This window comes from Phyllobates terribilis, unplaced genomic scaffold (assembly GCF_046119375.1).
Source record: "Phyllobates terribilis strain yellow unplaced genomic scaffold, ASM4611937v1 Scaffold_2__4_contigs__length_985480577, whole genome shotgun sequence".
Taxonomy (NCBI): domain Eukaryota; kingdom Metazoa; phylum Chordata; class Amphibia; order Anura; family Dendrobatidae; genus Phyllobates; species Phyllobates terribilis.
Window position 1 is genome coordinate 714,497,043 of NW_027362762.1, and position 18,890 is coordinate 714,515,932.

An 18,890-nucleotide genomic window follows, 5' to 3' on the forward strand; every position below is an offset into this window, starting at 1 on the left:
GTATTTAAAACCGGGCGCCGCCATCTTGGACACAGTCACTCCAGATCAGAAAGTGTAGGGAGAGTGCTGCTGACCTAAGGAGAGATTTATACTGCGAAATAAGTAGTGTAGGGTCTCTAAAGGCTGCAAAATCAAACAAATAGTCCTTCTGAGGACTAATATCCATCCCAGATATCAAGCAGGCAGGCAGGCAGGCTGTATAGGAGACGCAGTGGTTATACCAGGGGTCTCAAACATGTGGCCCGCGGGCCGCATGCCGCCCCTCCGGCTGCTTCTTGCGGCCCGCAGGCACAGACCCCGTAACTTTTGTGGCTCTCTCCAGCAGCCGCCGACATCAGCGCTGTAATGCAGTGTATTGCCGCGCAGAGACCGGCTCTCTGCACAGCAATACCAGTGTCAGCCGCCGGCCTATCAGAGGCCAGCAGCTGACCTCTGTGTCCCAGCGCAGCGGCATATGACGTCACTGCCATGTGCAGAAGTCAGCTGCTGGCCTCTGATAGGCCGGCGGCTGACACTGGTATTGCTGTGCAGAGAGCCGGTCTCTGCGTGGCAATACTCCGCATTACAGCGCTGATGTCCGCGGCTGCTGGAGAGAGCCGTGATCATTATGGGGCCTGTGCCTGCGGGCCACAGGTGCAGAAAGGACGCCGAGGGAATGGAGGACAGGTGAGAATCTTTGTTTTTTTCTCTGTCATGTGAAATACTGCACAGGGGACCTGTGCTCAGTATAGGGGGGGCACTGTGCGCAGTATGGGGGGGACGGGAACCCTGAGCGCTGTATGTGGGGGACGGGGACCCTGAGCGCTGTATGGGGGGGATGGGGACCCTGACTGAGCGCTGTATGGGGGGACGGGGACCCTGAGCACTGTATGGGGGAGGACGGGGACTCTGAGCGCAGTATGGGGGGGACGGAGACCCTGAGCGCAGTATGGGGGGGGACGGGGACCCTGATCGCAGTATGGGTGGGGGCAGGGACCCTGAGTGCAGTATGGGGGGTGACCCTGAGCACAGTATGGGAGGGACAGGGACCCTGAGCGCAGTATGGGGGGATGGAGACCCTGAGCCCAGTATGGGAGGGACAGGGACCCTGAGCACAGTATGGGGGGACGGGGACCCTGAGCGCAGTAGTGGGGGGGACCCTGAGCGCAGTATGGGGGGACGGGACCCTGAGTGCAGTATGGGGTTATGGGGATGGGGACCCTGAGCGCAGTATGGGGGGACGGGGACCCTGAGCACAGTATGGGGGGGGACGGGGACCCTGAGCACTGTATGTGGGGGACAGGGACCCTGAGCGCTGTATGGGGGAGGACGGGGACCCTGATCGCAGTATGGGGGGGGCGGGGACCCTGATCGCAGTATAGGTGGGGGCGGGGACCCTGAGCGCAGTATTGGGGGGGGACCCTGAGTGCAGTATGGGTGGACGGGGACCCTGAGCACAGTATAGGGGGACGGGGACCCTGAGCTTAGTATGGGAGGGACAGGGACCCTGAGCGCAGTATGTGGGGATGGGGACCCTGAGCGCAGTATGGGGGGACCGGGACCCTGAGCGCAGTATAGGGGTGGCGGGGACCCTGAGCGCAGTATGTGGGGGATGGGGACCCTAGGCGCAGTATGGGGGAGCAGGGACCCTGAGCGCAGTATGGGGGGGACTGGGACTCTGAGCGCAGTATGGGGGGGGATGGGGACCCTGAGCGCAGTATGGGGGGACGGGGACCCTGAGCGCAGTATGGGGGGGCGGGGACCCTGAGCACAGTATGGGGGGGCGGGGACCCTGAGCGCAGTATGGGGGGATGGGGACCCTAAGCGCAGTATGGCGGGGACGGGGACCCTGAGCGCAGTATGTGGGGGATGGGGACCTTGGGCACAGTATGGGGGGGCGGGGACCCTGAGCACAGTATGGGGGGGACGGGGACCTTGTGCGCAGTATGGGGGGGAACCTGGATGGGGGACATGTCTGCAACATGGGGACCTGGATGGGGGACATGTCTGCAACATAAGAACCAGGATGGGGGACCATGTCTGCAATATGGGGGACCATGTCTGCAATATGGGGGACCTGGATGGGGGACCATGTCTGCAATATGGGGACCTGGATGGGGGACCATGTCTGCAATATTGGCGACCTGGATGGGGGACCATGTCTGCAATATGAAGACCATGTCTGCAATATGGGGGACCTGGATGGGAGACCATGTCTGCAATATGGGGGACTATGTCTGCAATATGGAGGAACATGTCTGCAATATGGGGGACCATGTCTGCAGTATGGGAGACCTGGATGGGAGACCATGTCTGCTGGATGGGGGACCTGGATGGGGGACCATGTCTGCAATATGGGGGACCTGGATGGGAGACCATGTCTGCACTATGGGGGACCTGGACGGGAGACCGTGTCTGCAATATGGGGGACCTGGATGGGAGACCATGTCTGCAATATGGGGGACCTGGATGGGGGACCATGTCTGCAATATTGGGGACCAGGATGGGGGACCATGTCTGCAATATGAGGACCGTGTCTGCAATATGAAGACCATGTCTGCAATATGGGGGACCTGGATGGGAGACCATGTCTGCAATATGGGGGACTATGTCTGCAATATGGAGGACCATGTCTGCAATATGGGGGACCATGTCTGCAGTATGGGAGACCTGGATGGGAGACCATGTCTGCTGGATGGGGGACCTGGATGGGGGACCATGTCTGCAATATGGGGGACCTGGATGGGAGACCATGTCTGCAATATGGGGGACCTGGATGGGAGACTGTGTCTGCAATATGGGGGACCTGGATGGGAGACCATGTCTGCAATATGGGGGACCTGAATGGGGGACCATGTCTGCAATATGGGGGACCTGGATGGGAGACCATGTCTGCAATATGGGGGACCTGGACGGGAGACAGTGTGTGTCTGCAATATGGGGAACCTGGATGGGAGACCATGTCTGCAATATGGGGGACTTGGATGGGGGACTATGTCTGCAATATGGGGGACCTGGATGGGAGACCATGTCTGCAATATGGGGGACCTGGACGGGAGACCGTGTCTGCAATATGTGGGACCTGGAGGGGAAATCGTGTCTGCAGTATGGGGGACTTGGAGGGGAGACCATGTCTGCAATATGGGGGAACTGGAGGGGAGACCATGTCTGCAATATGGGGGACCTGGAGGGGAGACCATGTCTGCAATATGGGGGACCTGGAGGGGAGACCATGTCTGCAATATGGGGGACCTGGAGGGGAGACCATGTCTACAAGATGAGGACCAGTTCAAAAGGTGTATAGAAAATAAAATGGTATCACTAAAAATGTCACTTTGTCATGCAAATAATGCGGCCCCCCAAATTAAATGTTTTTCCGTGTGCAGCCCATATGCCCAGCTGAGTTTGAGACCCCTGGGTTATACCAACAAGCACTGCATTACAGTACTGTGTGCTGCTGCTGCTCAAATTGCTAGACTTAGAACAAGGTCTCAGGGACCAGGAAAAATCCTTTTTTTTTTCATCTAAATCCTCTTTTTCCTTTTTCCTCAGTCAGACTGTACAAATACCCATCTTATTAACCTTTTGGTATTCCCCCCCCCCAAAAAAAAAATAATTGAGTGCGTCTGTGAGTGTTCAGACACAAATATATCTGTTTAAAAGAGTCTGGTTTCGGCCATATAACTAGAACTGTGGTTTTGCAGTTCCATGGTTCAAATATCTGTATTATCCACTTTTTTGCCTTTTTTCCATAAAAAAAACAATTTTGAGTGTCTCGCTGACTGTTCATACACAAATATATCTGCTTAAAAGATTCTGGTGTAGGCCAGAGAACTAGAACTGTGGTTTTCCTCTTCCACGGTTCAAATCTGGGTGTAATCCACCTTTTTGCCTTTTTTCCATAAAAAAAACAGTTTGAGTGTCTCGCTGACTATTCAGACACAAATATATCTGTTTAAAAGATTCTGTGGTAGGCCAGAGAACTAGAACTGTGTTTTTCCTCTTCCACGGTTCAAATCTGGGTGTAATCCACCTTTTTGCCTTTTTTACATAAAAAAAATCAGTTTGAGTGTGTCGCTGACTGTTCAGACACAAGTATATCTGTTTAAAAGATTCTGGTGTAGGCCAGAGAACTAGAACTGTGGTTTTCCTCTTACACGGTTCAAATCTGGGTGTAATCCATCTTTTGCCTTTTTTACATAAAAAAAAACAGTTTGAGTGTCTTGCTGATTGTTCAGACACAAATATATCTGTTTAAAAGATTCTGGTGTAGACCAGAGAACTAGCACTGTGGTTTTCCTCTTCCATGGTTCAAATCTGGGTTTAATCCACCTTTTTGCCTTTTTTCCATAAAAAAAATCAGTTTGGGTGTCTCGCTGACTGTCCAGACACAAATATATCTGTTAAAAGATTCTGGTGTAGGCCAGAGAAATAGAACTTTGGTTTTCCTCTTCCAAGGTTATAATCTCCTTTTTATTACCCTTTTGCCATTGATAGTGCGAGTGTAAGTTATTTTACTTCATTTACAATGGGCAAGGTGCGTGGCAAGGGACGTGGAACTGGACGTTCTGGTGATGGTGCGTGCAGAGGATGGGGCCGTGGCCAAGGTAAAAATGTGCCACAACCAACAGCCACATCTTCTCACTTCCAGTCCTTGACCAAATAACTAGGGAAGCACACAACAACACCACTATTGCCAACTGATCAGTGTGAACAGGTTATTAATTGGATAGCAGATAATACTTCCAGTCACCTGATCACCACCACCTCCAGTCTGTCTTCCACACGGTCAAGTCTTAGTAGCCGTGAGTCTCGACCGCATACTCCTCCTCACCCTGATGCTCTTTCCTCCCACCATGCCGAGTGTCGTCAGACAGCACCTGATCCCACAGTTGGACACTCTGAAGAGCTGTTCACTGATCCATTTCCAAATTTGGGCCCCTCACCTGCTCCGCTTGAAGTGGTGGAAGAGGAGATCCCATGTAGCGATGGCTAAATATTTGAACAGCCACGGCCACAGGAAGGCGACGCTGGCAATTTGTCACAAGAGGTGGATGATGACGAGACACAATTGCCACGAAGTGAGGAGGAGGACCGTGATGCGGAAGTGGAAGAGGAGGAGGTGGTGGATGATCTAATAACTGACCCAATGTGGCAGGAGGACACACAGAGCGAGGCCAGCAGCACACAGGGGGAGGGAGGTAGAGTACCCCAACAGGCAGGAGGAAGCAGTGCGGTGGCCGCAGAAAGAAGGCGTGCAACCGTTCCCCGTAACACCAACACGAGGGACGTTGCCAGTACAACCGGTAGGTCTTCCAGAGTCTGGAATTTTTTTAAAGACTCTGCTGATAACCCCAAAAATGCCATTTTTACCACCTGCCAGGCCAGCAGCAGCAGGGATGACAAAACTATCAGCCTGACCACCACCAGCATGATCAGGCACATGTCAGCAAAGCACCCGACTTTGTGGGGCGAACCCCAGGGTCCACGACCAGTGTCAGCAGGTGTCACCACTGCTTCTTCCGCAGTTGTGTGTGTAGGAGAACCCCCTGTTGTGCATGCAAGGCAATCCCCTGTCCATACTGCATGCAAAGATGCCCCCTCCTCTCTGTCTTCACTTGTTATGATCTCAAGAAACAGCATCAACGTCCACGTCCACGTCCCACCGCAGCGTTCAATTGTCCATATCCCAGACCTTTGAACGAAAGCGGAAATTCGCAGCCAATGCCCCACAGGCCACAGTCCTAAATTCACACATTTCATGACTGCTTGCGTTGGAAATGCTGCCTTTTAGGCTGGTGGAGACGGAATCCTTCCGCAACCTTATGGCGGTGGCCGTCCCTCGGTACTCGGTCCCCAGCCGACACTATTTTGCCCGGTGTGCCATCCCCGCACTACACAAGCACGTGTCCCAAAACATCTGCCGTGCCCTCAACAACGCAGTTACTGGGAGAGTCCACCTGACAACGGACACGTGGACAAGTGCTTGTGGCCAGGGACGGTACATCTCCCTGACGGCACACTGGGTAAACATAGTGGAAGCCGGGACCCAGTCGGACTTTGGGACAGAACACATCCTCCCCACACCAAGGATTGCGGGCCCTATGTCAGTCAGAGTTGCCCCCACACTGTACAGCTCCAGCGCATCATCCTCCTCCTCCTCATGTTCAGGCTCCATCTCAGATATCACCACATCAGTTACAAGCTGGAAGCACTGCACTACTGCCTCAGCCAAGAAGCAACAGGCTGTGCTGAAAATCATAAGTTTAGGTGATAAACCTCACACTGCTTGTGAGTTGTGGACAGCTGTGAAAGAGCAGGCAGATCTGTGGCTGAGACCGCTGAACCTACATCCAGGCATGGTCGTATGTGACAATGGCCGTAACTTGGTTGCAGCTCTGAGGCGAGGCGAGATCACACACGTACCATGCCTGGCTCATGTGTTTAACCTCGTGGTTCAGCGGTTTCTTAAATCGTACCCCGAGTTGCCAGATCTGCTCGTCAAAGTACGCCGCCTGTCAGCTCATTTTGGGAAGTCGGCTACAGCTTCCGCCACCCTTGCTGTGCAGCAGCAGCATTTGCAGCTTCCGGCACACCGACTGGTGTGTGATGTCCCCACACGTTGGAACTCTACCCACCACATGTTGCAAAGGATTTGTGAGCAGAAGAGAGCAGTTGTGGAGTACCAGCTGCAACAAGGCCATCGATATTCAGGTCAGACTCCACACATAAGACCTCAGGAGTGGACCTGGATGTCTGACATATGTATTATCCTGACAAACTTTGAGGAGTCCACCAAGATGGTGAGTGGCGAGGACGCCATCATTAGCGACAGCATCCCACTTGTCTGCCTTTTGCAACGCTCTCTGCAGAGAATTAAAGAGGAGGCATTGCAGCCAGAGTATGATGAGATGGATCAAGAAGCCATAGCGGGCGATTTCACACAGCCCATCCTCATCTCATCCCAATGTGCATTGGGGGACAATGAGGGAGAGGAGGAGGAGGAGAAAGAACAGGAGCTGGTATCATGCGCTGTAGACGGTAGTACCTGTACAACTGTCATACCGTCGGTTCAGCGTTGGTGGCCTGAGAACAGGGGGGAGGAAGAGGAGGAGGAGAGCATGGTCAGTCGTCATCTTGGTGAGGACACGGAAGTCTTGGCAATTACCAGTCTGCTGCAGAACTGTTAAAAAAATTCCCATCTGAACACGCTAGCGGCAGAGGTCACAGTGCATTGCCCAACCAAGGCGTACAGGTGAGAGAGACGCAACTCCAATCCAGCAGAGGCAGGGGAACACTGAGGCGCGGGGTACTCTCACATTGAGTGGAAAGTTTCAAAAGATGGTGAGGGAGTACCTTGCTGACCGTACTAGCGTCCTCCGTGATTCCTCTTTGCCTTTTAATTATTGGGTATCCAAGCTGGACACTTGGAATGAACTCGCTCTGTACGCCTTGGAGGTCCTGGCCTGCCCTGCCACTAACGTGTTATCGGAGCGTGTTTTTAGTGCCACTGGGGGAATTATAACTGATAAGCGCACTCGCCTGTCAACTGACAATGCTGACAAGCAGGACCTGTATCAAAATGAACAAGGGCTGGAATTGGGCCAGACTTCTCATCACCACCAAATGACAGCAGAGTAACATAAAGTCAAATCCACTGTGTTATTTCGGGAGGTATAAGCTTCCTCATTTCGGCTGTTTTTTGCTCTTCTCTTTATCCTCAGCCTCCACCACCACTATACCACCAGGGTGACCGTGGTCCGTGTTGCCAGCATTGCAAGTTCCTCCGTCCTAATTTTCGGCAGCTTTTGCTTGGAAGGCATAGGCAAAGACTGTGCGAGACCCACTCCACAATAATGGGAATAATGTTTTTAATACGCTGTACTGCATGGCTCTTGTAAGGGGCATTGCAAGTTCCTCCGTCCTAATTTTTGGCAGTTTTGCTTGGAAGGCATAGGCAAAGACTATGGGAGACCCAATCCCCAATAATGAGTAGATGGTTTTTAGTACGCTGTAATCCACGTCTGTTTCAAGAGGCATTGCAGTTCCTCATAATTTTTGGAAAGCATTCCATTCACTGCTTAGGCCAACAGTGTACAGGAGACCCAGTTGCTATAAATGGAAAAAACGGTTTAGTTAAGGCCCTCTGACCTCCATGTCACTTCCAAGGGGCCTTGGAGTGCCTCAAAATTTTTGGTATGCATTGCACTCACTGTATTCCCTATAGCTGTGTAGCCGAACCGCTCCTTTTGGTACAGAAACATATCCTACAAGACATGTGTGGTTGACTGGCCTGATATTGATGTGAATGGCCCCTGTTCCTCCTGCTCTTTCTCCTTTGCCACTACCTCATCCATCATTTATCACCTGAAGCTTTGTTTTAACGGGAGTCATAGAACTGGGATAGTAGCAGGAAAACATCCAGCAATCGTCGGAGGAGGTAGGATATGCACCAAAACGCTGACCACCTCAGGCCTAGCCGCTACTACATACATGCGCTTGCATTCCAAGGAACAGAAAGCTAAGGAGATGGATGGCCTCATGATCATGAATAATTTACTTGTAGTGTAGGAGGCCGACCACTGATGCTGTCTACCTTCTGAACTTTGTGTTGAAGCCTGTTTGACCCAAGATCCTCTATGTCTGGAGGACATGTTGCATCCCAGTGTCCAACTGTGTCCCGGCTTCCACAATATTAACCCAGTGTGAAGGCGTCAGTGAGATGGACCATCCCTGGCCACATTTACTTGTCCATGTGTTTGTGGTTAGGCTGTCCTTCCAACTAAATGCACTGGGGAGGGCACAGGTAATGTTTTGGTATGCGCGCTTGTGTATAAGGTGCACCAGGACAGATGGGGGCGGCTGGGGACCATTTATGGACACCTGGCCGCCCCCATGCGGCTGTGGACCATGTGTGGGCACCCGGCCGCGGAGCGGCTGGGGACCGAGTATGGACACCCGGCCGCCCCCTGGCGGCTGGGGACCAAGCGTGGACACCCGGCCGCCGGGCGTCTGGTGACTGAGTATGGATACCAGGCTGCCGACGCAGCCATGACGTGGTGGCCAGATTCCGCCTCCACATGCCTAAAAGGCCCAATTTCAAGTGCAAGAAAGCAGTATGGTATTGCAGCCTGGGGGTGGATGGGTGGCAGGCTGCATACTTGTGCTTGCATTGCAAGGAATGGGAGAGGAACAATTGAACACTGCCCTGGGACAAGGAATTGAACGGGGATAGTTGCAAGTCTGCAACGACAGGTGCAGGGCGGGAGGCATGTTCACATGTGCCATGAACAGAAGGTTGACGTGCACACACTACAGCGGAATAGGCTGTCCTTCCCAATAAATGCACTGGGGAGGGCGCAAGTAATGTTTTGGTATGCACGCTTGTGAATAAGGCGCATCGGGACAAATAGGGGCGGCTGGAGACCGAGTATGGACACCCGGCCGCCCACTGGCGGCTGGGGACCGAGTGTGGACACCCGGCCGCCGGGCGACTGGGGACTGAGTATGGATACCAGGCCGCCAACGCAGCCATGACATGGTGGCCGGCGTCTGCCTCCACAAGCCTAAAAGACCTCATTTCAAGTGCAAGCAAGCTAGCAGTATGGTATTGCAGCCTGGGAGTGGGTGGGTGGCAGGCTGCACACTTACGCTTGCATTCCAAGAAAACAAAGCAGATGCTAACTTCTATCATCATCATCATGCTCCTCACCTTGGCACTCTCAACTCCCCTGATGTAGAAGCCAGGGCCCACTGGAGGAGTCTCTGTTTGTCTGGTGGACTCGTCCAATGCTGCCCTAAAGCAGGCCAGGCTAAGAAATGTGTGGGGAAGGTTCCAGGGACAAATAGTGGTGGCTGGGGACTGAGTATGGAGACCTTGCCGCCGACGCAGCCATGAGGTAGTGGTCAGCTTCGGCCTCCTCCAAACTAAAAGGCCCCATTTCAAGTGCAAGCTAGCAGTATAGTATTGCAGCCTGCGGGAGGGTGGGTGGTTGGCTGCATATTTGCGCTTGCATTGCAAGGAATGGGGGAGGTACAATTGAACACTGCCCTGGGACAAGGACTTACACGGGGATAGTTGCAAGTCTGCATCTTCTGATGCGGCAAGGATCACTTCTGATGGACACACTTTTAGGCAGTGACCTGGGTGTCAGAGATGCTTCCAGGGGTCTTCCCCATGCTGTTCCCATGTCTTTTCAGCACTGTATGCATGTGTCACACAGCACATGGCCAGGTAAGGTTGTAAAATGTTAAAATGACATTTCCCAGTGAATGCATTTGTCCCGCTCGAAAGCAATACAAAAGTGCAAAAACGCATAAAAAATGCTACTTGTGAATATAGCCCAAGGTGTGGAGGAGTATTTTTGTTTTTGGTTATTTAGGCTATGTGCCCACGATGCAGAAATGCTCCGGATTTTTCCTGAGCGTTTCTGCATCTCCCCTGGCAGAAAAAACGCATGCGGATTGTACATGCGTTTTTCCTGCCAGGGACATGTGGATGTGAAGCATTCTTCACATGCATTTCCGCATTCGGGTTGACAAGCGCTTTCCAAGCGATTTTTGCATCACTTGGAAAGTGCTTGTCATCTTGGTCACACTATATAAATCCATGCAAACGGCATGGATTTATATAGTGTGACCTAAAGAATGGTTAAAAAAAAAAAAAAAAAAATCTATACTTACCTTCCAATGGCCCCCGCAGAGTTGCTTCGCTGCGTCATGGCTGCCGGCAGATCGCGGTACACTGAAGGACCTGCCGACGTCAGCATCGCGTGACCCGTCACATGACTATGACTTCAGCGCTGGTCCTTCTGTCCATCGCTAGCTGCCGGCATGGGAGGACGAGCGCAACGGGGGCCATCAGAAGGTAAGTATAACATTTATTTTTGATTTTATTCTTTTTTTCACAGGTTCTAGGTATGCGGGTCCGGAGGAGAGTCTCCTCTCCTCCACACCTGGGTACCATCCGCATATTGGAATGCATGGAATGCACATCTACATATATAGTGATACTGAATCCATGCGTTCCAATGCAAGTCAATCGCGGTGAAAACGCAGTGCTTCCGCAAAATAGTAGTGGTAGTGCTGCCTTTTTTTCCTGCAATGATAATCCGCAGCGGAAATTTCCGCAGCACGTGAACAGCACATGCGGATTATCATTGGGAAATATGGCAGGCCTTCTACCATGCATTTTTTAAGCGTTTCTGCAGCGTTTTTGCCGCTGCGGAAACGCTTAAAATACGCATCGTGGGCACATAGCCTTATTTTTCCTTATACACAAGTCTTTACCCTGGAAAGGATGTTCCTTAACATATTTCACAGGAAAACAGTTTCAGTTTCGTTTTTGAACGTTTTATTGTGAGCCCGTAAAAGTGGCTTAATACCTCTGACCACGTTGTTGACAGCAATGACCTGGGGGTCAGAAATTCTTCCTGGGGCGATCCCCATGCTGTCCCCCTGTCATTTGAGCACTGTCACTATCGTTTTGGGCAATATTTAGGCTTTCTACAGACTGCCGGGGGTGCCGCCGCAAAAATGCTCGAGTCTCCCATAGGTTAACATTGGGCTCGTTGCTCGGGTCGAGCACCTGAGTATCACGGTGAGCTCGGCCCAAGCTTTGAGCACCCGAGCATTTTAGTTCTCGCTCAGCATAAATCCTAGTGCCTTCTTTTCGAAAATTTTTTCGGAAGCCGAACTGAATTATGATGTTGGAAATCGGGAGTTGCTGGCTATTAAACTCACGTTTGAACATTGGCGTCATTTTTTGGAAGGTGCTAGATTTCCTATTCAGGTTTTCACAGATCATAAGAATTTGATCTATCTGGATGCTGCCAAGCGCTTGAATGCCCGTCAAGCTTGGTGGGCACTTTTTTTTTCTCGGCTTCATTTTTCTGTTACCTATATCCAGGGGCGTACATAGAAGTCATGGGGCCCCATAGCAGAAGCTCTAATTGGGCCCCCCCCCTACAAAAAATAAATATTTGTCTGTGTCACAGAAGAGCAGATCTCATAACTTTCCAACCTTTACATAATAATTTACCTCCTTCTGAAGTCGTAGATTCCTCCTTCATTGCCCCCATAAAGTATGATGCCAACAAAAGTGCCCCCCAAACAGTATGATACCCCTATGGTGCATTCCTCCACATGCACAGTATAATGACCCTATTGTACCCCACTTCAACTCCCACGGCAAAGTATGGTGACCCTAACACAGTATAATCCCCCAACTGTGAACCTCACAGAGCCCTCCATACACTCTCATGGCCCCACACAGCCCTCCAAACAGTATAATGGCCCCCACACAGCCCTCCAAACAGTATAATGACCCCACACAAACATTCACACTGTATAATTGCTTTCATACAGTATAATGGCCCCCCACATTGCCCTCCAAACAGTATAATGGCCCCCACACAGCCCTCCAAACAGTATAATGGACCCCACACAAACATTCACACTGTATAATTGCTTTGATACAGTATAATGGCCCCCCACATAGCCCTCAAAATATTATAATGGCCCCACATAGCCTTCCATATAGTATAATGCACCACCAATAATCTTCCATACAGTATAATGCGCCCCCATAATCCTCCATATAGTATAATGCTCCCCCCATAAACCTCCATATAGTATAATGCGCCCCCCATAATCCTCCATATAGTATAATGAACTTCCCATGGTCCTCCATAGAATATAATGCACTCCCCATAGTCCTCTATACAGTATATTACACACCCCATAGGGTAAAATGCAGCCCCCATATAGTACAATGCACGCCACAGTCCTGCAGTATTATGGGCACCACGTACTCACTGATTTTAAAATACCATATATTTTAAATAAGCCGACCCGAATATAATCCGAGGCCCCTAATTTTACCACATAAAAATGGGAAAACCTATTGACTTGAGTATAAGCCTAGGGTGGGAAATGCAGCAGCTACTGGTAAATTTCCCCATCCTCGTATGTGTGGCCCCCTCAATCCCACAATCCCTGGTATGTGTGGCCCCCACAATCCCTGGTATGTGTAGTCTCCTTCCTCAATCCCACAATCCCTGGTATGTGTGGCCCCCTCAATCCCACAATCCCTGGTATGTGTGGCCCCCTCAATCCCACAATCCCTGGTATGTGTGGCCCCCTCAATCCCACAATCCCTGGTATGTGTGGCCTCCTCAATCCCACAATCCCTGGTATGTGTCGCCTCCTCAATCCCACAATCCCTGGTATGTGTGGCCTCCTAAATCCCCCAATCCTGGTAAGTGTGGCCTCCTCAATCTCCCTGTCCTGATAAGTGTGGCCACCTCAATCTCCCAATTCTGGTAAGTGTAGCTTCCTCAATCCCCCAATCCTAGTATGTGTGGCCTCCTCAATCCCCCAATCCTGGTATGTGTGGCCTCCTCAATCCCCCAATCCTGGTATGTGTGGCCTCCTCAATCCCCCAATCCTGGTATGTGTGGCCTCCTCAATCCCCCAATCCTGGTATGTGTGGCCTCCTCAATCCTGGCATGTGTGGCCTCCTCAACCCCTCAATCCTGGTATGTGTGGCCTTTTCAATCCCCAAATCCTGGTATGTGTGGCCTCCTCAATCCCCAAATCCTGGTATGTGTGGCCTCCTCAATCCCCCAATCCTGGTATGTGTGGCCTCCTCAATCCCCCAATCCTGGTATGTGTGGCCTCCTCAATCCCCCAACCCTGGTATGTGTGGCCTCCTCAATCCCCCAATCCTGGTATGTGTGGCCTCCTTAATCCTGGTATTTGTGGCCTCCTCAACCCCTTAATCCTGGTATTTGTGGCCTCCTCAACCCCTCAATCCTGGTATGTGTGGCCTTTTCAATCCCCAAATCCTGGTATGTGTGGCCTCCTCAATCCACAAATCCTTTTATGTGTGGCCTCCTCAATAGTGTTGAGCCACCCCCGTAGTGTTCGAGTTCGGTTCGGTTCGTCGAACACCCGTGTGTTCGCCGAACTGTTCGTCGAACTGTTCGTCGAACACCTTCGAACACCGTTAAAACCAATGGCAGGCAAACAAAAACACATAGAAACACATAGAAAACACCTTCAAAGGTGTCCAAAAGCTGACAAACTGCTCAGAAGACACAACTAACACATGGAAAAGTGACAAGTACATATAGTCATGCGAAAAGAAAAGAGGTGGAGGAGTAAAAGGAGGGGGAGACACAGATATAGGCATGTCATGCCCTTCTAAAATCCAAAAAGTGAGAAGCCGAGACGGCCAGTCCGCTCCTGCCCGTGCCACCTCCGTGTCGCCGGGTTTGTGCCAGAGCCGCGGTGAACCCTGACGGCCAGCCCCCCTCTCCCAATACTGGTGCCTGTCCGCTGGTGGGTCGAGAGAGCCCCCCTGTGGTGGAGGCAGCTCTAAGCTTTTTAATTTAAATTGTCCCTCTAATTTGAATGAATACACTTTAAATCCATTTACAAGGATCTATTGGAGGGCAAGTCTCATGCCAGCAGCCGCGTAATTCCAGCTCCAGTAGCGTCCACTAAAGCTGCTGCAGTTAAAAAGCTTTTATAAGGATCGAGCTCGGCTGTCCACCGCAAGGCATCCTAGTGCCAGTCCCAGCCCCTATGCCTTGGGGTGCCTCCTGATGCTCTTCACTAAGTATCCCGTGGTCCCGAAGAATTTCCTTTGAAAAAATTAAGTGTCCAAACTACAGGTGGTGTAGCTTGCTTAACAGCCGGGATAATCCGCTGACTAGCAGACACTGCTACTAGGCACAAAGTATTTCCTGGGCTAGATGCAGTTAAAAATTTGTAAGTAGATACTCTCGTTGGATGCTGAGAAAGCATTCCATAGAGTCTCCTGGCACGCCATATATGATTCTCTTAAAAAGCTTGGGGTAGGGGTCTAGGGGACCCTTTTATAGCCAAAATCACGGCCCTGTATCACAATACGTCACCTAGGCTGAAGATAAATGGAACTGTAGCACCGAGGGCTCGGTTGCTACAGACGTATTGCACCTCACCCAGAGGTGTGATATCTCACTCTCAGATAAGGATGGAGTGTGGATCAGGACCCGACACCTGCATGCATTACACCACATTGCCGTGGGGCAGGGCGACCAATATGCCCCTGAGATGGGCACGACAGTCCCTGTCCCTGGCTGGAGTGGGGGGAGGGAACACTGAGGAAGGGGAACCCTGCAGTGCAGGAGCAGGGAGGAAGCAGTTCCTGGGTGCATTGAGAAGGGAGTATAAAAGGTGGGCACCATCTTAGTTCAGTGCAGAGAAGTCTGAGCAGAAGTGGCAGGGAGCAGGGGCTCTGCATGAGCTCTGCTCCGGAGGCGGGCCTAGTAACAGAGGCCCAGGCCTGCAAGAGGGAGAAGGAAGGAAGAGGAGCGGAGAAGGCTCCAGGAACGAGGAATGAAGGGATCCCAGGGGTGCGGACGGGCGAGTCGCCACCGCACGCCCGAATCCACCTGCGTGGAGGGGTCAGGCCAAATGGGGAGACCGGTCCCCGAACTAGTGGAGGCAGGAAACGACCCTCAGCTAGAAACCGGAGGCTCTGACATTTTATGTGGCGCAGCCCCTTGCTCCACCCGCTAGGAAGGCACCACATAGGGTCAGGGAAACTGGCGCCAAGTTTACCAAGAGGAGGCCCGAGGCAGCCGGACAGAAGTGTTGGTAAGAAAGGCCAGACAAAGGACACACAAAGGGGGTCCTGTGAAGCGCTCCAAAGTTATCTGGGAGTTGTCTGAGCCCCTCACCTGGTGAGCACAGTACGACGTGGGCAGCCGTTACCTGCAGACGTGGTCTGGATAATAAGAACTGTGAGTAAAGGCCCTGAACTACATCACTGACTCCGTGTCGTTACTGCTGCTGCCCTGCACCATCACCCCCATCCTCCGCATACACTGCCCTGAGGCTATACTCCTCCCGTGGGGAGTTATGCTACGCTCTGCTGCACCCACAACACCAGCCTTAGCGGTCTGCCCTGTAGCGGCGGTTCACTCTGACCGCAATCCACGGGTGGCGTAGTCGGACATTTAAACATCAAAACCACATAAATAGTTCCGCCACTGGTTTGACCGCCCTGAGCCACGGAACCGGATCGCCGCCACGAAGACTACAACCACCAGCATCCACCAAAAAGGGTCCGGCTCCGGGTGTCCCAAGGCCCAGGGGGTGCGTCAGAACATTTTCATCACCTTTCACAATCACCAATGGGACAAGGCAGGGATGTCCTCTGTCCCCTCTCTTATACATCCTAGTGACGGAGCACCTGCTCTCATCAATTCGCCATAACCCCAATATTAGGTGGATTGAGGTGGGAGGCACCGAGTACAAGTGCTCTCTATTTGCTGATGATGTCCTAGTATATATCACTCAATCACATATATCCATCCCTGCTGTTATGGCTGAAATAGATCACTTTGTTACATGGTAAAATTTTAAAATCAATGCAGCGAAGTCTGAGGCCCTCGATGTCTCCCTCCATAAATCCATATAGGATTCCATCCAGTCCAACTTTCCCTTTGCCTGGCCCTCACAGGGTATCAAATACTTAGGAATTCCTATTCATAGAGACCTCTCCCATCTATGTTATCTTAATTTTGGGCCCTTTATTGAACAATTCCATACAGACCACGGTTGGCAAGTTAGAACTGTAAGATTCACTACGTGAACCACTGGTGTTTTGTGGAAAAGCACATGTACACCGCGTTCCAAATTATTATGCAAAAAGTGTTTAGGAGTGATAAGGGAAGAATTTGTTTGTTTGTCCGTTAAACTCATTGATGGTGATGTGTGTCAGGGCTCTTTATATCACTGTAAGCAATTGCAGACACCTGTGCTAATTAGTTTGGCAGGTGTGTCCAATGAAAGGCAAGACTACTTAAGAAGGCTCTCTCACATTATTAAGCAGCCTACATTTTCTGCCAAAATGGGAAAGAAAAAGGATGTGTCGGCTGCTGAGAAGCAACAAATTGTGGAGTGTTTAGGTCAAGGCATGACTACAATCAACATTGTGCGATGATCAGGATGAAGTGTCTTGGCAATCAAGAAGTATGTAGCTGATTCACAGTACACACGTGTGCGTGCTGATAAGGGCAAATTGAGGACTCTTTCCTACAGGCAATTACGTCAGGTTGAAAGAGCAGCGGCAAAAAAGCCTTGTCATAGCAGCAGACAAGTTTTTGAAGCTGCTTGTGCCTCCAACGTCCCCCGAACAACAAGATGCAGGGTCCTTCAGAGGTTTGCAGCTGTGCATACGCCATCCTGTCGACCTCCTCTATCCACTTCACACAAGCAGAAACGGCTCCAGTGGGCCAAACATTACATGAAGACTGATTTCAAAACTGTTTTGTTCACGGATGAGTGCCGTGCAGCACTCGATGGTCCAGATGAATGGAGTGGTGGATGGCTGGTTGATGGACACCCCACGCAAACACGGCTACAGCGCCAACAAGGAGGAGGTGGAGTAATGTTTTGGGCTGGAATCATGGGGAGAGAGATTGTCGGCCCCTTTAGGATCCCTGAAGGCGCTAAAGATGAACTCCATAATGTATGTGGATTTTCTCAAACAGCACTTCCTGCCATGGTTCAAGAAGAAGAACCGTGTATTTCACAGCAAGATCATTTTTCTGCATGATAATGCACCATCTCATGCTGCACATAAAACATCTGCATCTCTGGCTGATATGGGCATAAAAGGGGACAAACTTATGGTGTGACCCCCATGCTCCCCTGACCTCTACCCCATTCAGAACCTTTGGAGCATCATTAAAAGGAGTGTCTATGATGGCGGGAGGCAGTTCACATCTAAGCAACAGCTCTGGGAGGGTATTCTGTCCTCATGCAAAACAATTGAAGCAGAAACCATCCAAAACCTGACAAATTCAATGGACGAGAGAGTTCAGAAGCTCCTTTCGAACAAGGGGTCCTATGTGAAAATGTAACATCACCTAGAATAAAGTTTTGAGTTGAAAACTGTTTGATTTCAGTTTCTAACAACCTGCTAATGCTTATAATTTTAAAAATGACCATTTTTTTGGTCTTTATTAAAATGAAAAGGTTGATCGAAAAGTTTGGGGGATCTAAGAGAGTGGCAACCCAGTAGTCATGATTACTTCGAATTCTGACAATATGAGGGTCATGCTGCAGGTAGTGCAGCATGAAGGCACTTATGTGTCTTGCGCATCTCGGAGCCCCAAAATTATTTTCCGGGCTAGATGCAGCTAAAAATTATTTTTAATTTTAAATCTGGTGAAGCTTATTATAGATGGCCTAATAGGATCAGTGCTGCACACTGCTACAAAGCCCAAATTATTTTCCAGTCAAGATACAGATAAACATGATTAGTAATTTGAAAGCTTAAAACGGTTGGTAGGGTGATTTTAACCAATCATCAAGCTTTTACTCTCCCCAGGATGACACAGGGGTAGAAAAGTCGTTTCGGATCCATGATTTGTTCATCTTTATGAACGTGAGTCTGTCTACATTATCAGTGGAGAGCCGCGTGCGCTTATCTGTCAGCACACCACCAGCAGCGCTGAACACACGTTCAGACAGAACGCTGGCTGCGGGGCATGACAAGATCTCCAAGGCGTAAGTGGCTAGCTCCGGCCATTTATCCAGATTGGAAGCCCAAAAAGAGCAAGGGTCCAGTGACACAGTCGTGGCTTCAATGTTTACTTGGAGATACTCCTGTACCATCGTCTCTAGGCGTTGACTATGTGTCAGACTTCTTGTCTCCTGTGGCCTTGCAAAGGATGGGCTAAAAAAGTGGTGAAATGATTCCGCAAAATTGATGTTACCAGCAGATACTGTGGTTCTGTTACGGTTTGAGTGCTGAACACTTGACGGTCCCACGGTTGGCAAGTTGGAACTGTGAGATTCACTACGTGCACCACTGGTATTTTGTGGAAAAGCACATGTAAGATTCTGCAACA